The 2,560-nt window shown below is 52.1% G+C and overlaps 1 pseudogene across 1 annotated transcript; it reads left to right on the top strand.

The window, feature by feature from the left end:
• The first annotated feature begins 813 nt into the window (after positions 1-813).
• Positions 814-2,427, top strand: LOC108295400 (annotated as a pseudogene). Its single transcript, XR_001821388.2, has 2 exons — positions 814-1,840; positions 1,905-2,427. The product of XR_001821388.2 is annotated as a keratin, type II cytoskeletal 8-like (transcript).
• Positions 2,428-2,560: the final 133 nt, after the last annotated feature.

The raw sequence follows: 2,560 nt of genomic DNA, 5'->3' as shown, positions 1-2,560 counted from the left end.
GGCTCTAGGGTGGTACAGAGGAACCAGGAATGATTTCAGGTGTCCTGGATGATTGGGGGCTGGGAGTGGGAAGGAAAATTCACTTACACAGAACATAGGTGGAGAAGCTACAGCGAGAAAAGCACATGACTGAGACTTAGAAGACCTAGACTGAGCTTTCAGAAAATGACCTTTGGAAATGATTAGATCAGGTTATTGTATTATATAACATGTTACACTTCTCTGTGCCTCATTCTCTCCATGTTTACAGCAGGAAGATGAAGAGGAAGCATATTAAGATGACTTAGGAGTCAGGCTCTTTGAGTTTAATTCCTAACTCCGTGATTTGGAGCAAGCTATAACACATAAACGGTTTCCTCATTGGAATAATGAAGAGTAATAATATCCATCTATAATTTTGCTATAAGTTATGCATCTTGGCACATAGTAAGCCCTCAATTAATATTTATTCTTATTTCATCTGTTTTAAGATTCTGCATTTCAAGATATATTCTATGATACTTTTGGCAAGAGGAATATTAAGATGTTTGTTCTTTAATTTGAAGCAGCATAGCATGGTGGTAGTACAGAACAGAAAATGGAACCAGGAGTATTTGAAATTTAGTCTGCATCTGCCACTTGTTAGCTGTCTGATCTTGGGCAGATTACTAACTTTTCTGAGCCTCACTTTCCTCATCTGTAAAATAAGAAGAATGATAGCACCAACTTCATGTGGTTATTGTGAGGATTAAATAAGGTAATACACGTAAGGTGCTTTGCCAAGTGCCTGGCACAGATTACCTGCTTATGTAAGTGTTATTATCATGGTCCAAGCAGCAGCTTCTCCGCTCCTTCTGGAATCTCTCCCTGGTTCAGCCCGCCTGCCTCCACTCCTGCCTCCACCATGTCCATCAGTGTGACCCAGAAGTCCTACAGGGTGTCCACCTCTGGCCCTGGGGCCTTCAGCAGCCGCTCCTTCGCGAGTGGGCCCAGTGCCCGCTCGAGCTCCTCGAGCTTCTCCCGCGTGAGCAGCGCTGGCTTCCGCGGTGGCCTGGGTGCAGGCTATGCTGGGGCCAGTGGCATAGGCATGGGAGGCATCACTGCCGTCACCATCAACCAGAGCCTGCTGAATTCCATTAAGCTGGATGTGGACCCCAACATCCAGGGCGTGCGTACCCAGGCGAAGGAGCAGATCAAGACCCTCAACAACAAGTTTGCTTCCTTCATCGACAAGGTGCGGTTCCTGGAACAGCAGAACAAGATGCAGGAGACCAAGTGGAGCCTCCTGCAGCAGCAGAAAATGGCTAGGAGCAACATGGACAACATGTTTGAGAGCTACATCAACAACCTGAGGCGGCAGCTGGAGACTGGGCCAGGAGAAGCTGAAGCTGGAGGCAGAGCTTGGCAACATGCAGGGGCTGGTGGAAGACTTCAAGAACAAGTATGAGGAAGAGATCAATAAGCGTACAGAGATGGAGAATGAATTTGTCCCCATCAAGAAGGATGTGGATGAAGCTTACATGAACAAGGTAGAGCTGGAGTCTCGCCTGGAAGGACTGACTGACGAGATCAACTTCCTCAGGCAGCTGTATGAAGAGGAGATCCGGGAGCTGCAGTCCCAGATCTCCGACAGTCTGTGGTGCTGTCCATGGACAACAGCCGCTCCCTGGACATGGATAGCATCATCGCTGAGGTCAAGGCACAGTACGAGGAGATCGCCAGTCGCAGCTGGGCTGAGGCAGAGAGCGTATACCAGATCAAGTATGAGGAGCTGCAGAAGCTGGCTGGGAAGCACGGGGATGACCTGCGGCTTACGAAGACTGAGATCTCTGAGATGAACCGGAACATCAGCCGGCTACAGGTTGAGATAGAGGGCCTCAAAGGCCAGAGGGCTTCCCTGGAGGCCGCCATTTTAGATGCTACAGGTTGAGATAGAGGGCCTCAAAGGCCAGAGGGCTTCCCTGGAGGCCGCCATTTAAGAAGCTGAGCATCGTGGGGAGCAGGCACTCAAGGATGCTCGTGCCAAGCAGCAGCAGCTGGAGGAAGCCCTGCAGAAGGCCAAGCAGGACATGGCACGGCAGCTGCGTGACTACTAGGAGCTGATGAACGTCAAACTGGCCCTGGACATCGAGATCGCAACCTACCACAAGCTACTGGAGGGCAAGGAGAGCCGGCTGGAGTCCGGGATGCAGAACATGAGTATCCACACGAAGACCACCAGCGGCTATGCCGGTGATCTGAGCTCTGCCTATGGGGGCCTCACAAGCCCCGGCCTCAGCTATAGCCTGGGCTCCAGCTTTGGCTCTGGCGCGGGCTTCACCTTCAGCCGCACCAGCTCCACCAAGGCTGTGGTTGTGAAGAAGATTGAGACCCGCGATGGGCGGCTGGTGTCTGAGTCCTCTGACGTCCTGCCCAAGTGAACAGCTGCAACAGCCCCACGCAGCCTTCCCTTCCTGAGGCTGTCCCAGAGCCCGGGAGGGAGTTTGCTGTGCAGGGGAGCACAGGGAACGGGAGACCCACCCAACGCTCAGCCCTAGCCCTCAGCCCAACCACGGAGAGTTTACTGCCTGGGGACCCCCCC

Source organism: Cebus imitator, unplaced genomic scaffold, assembly GCF_001604975.1.
Source record: "Cebus imitator isolate Cc_AM_T3 unplaced genomic scaffold, Cebus_imitator-1.0 Scaffold637, whole genome shotgun sequence".
NCBI classification, from domain to species: Eukaryota; Metazoa; Chordata; class Mammalia; order Primates; family Cebidae; genus Cebus; species Cebus imitator.
The sequence above is the reverse complement of the archived record's forward strand: the minus strand, read 5'-3'. Positions and strand labels throughout refer to the sequence as shown.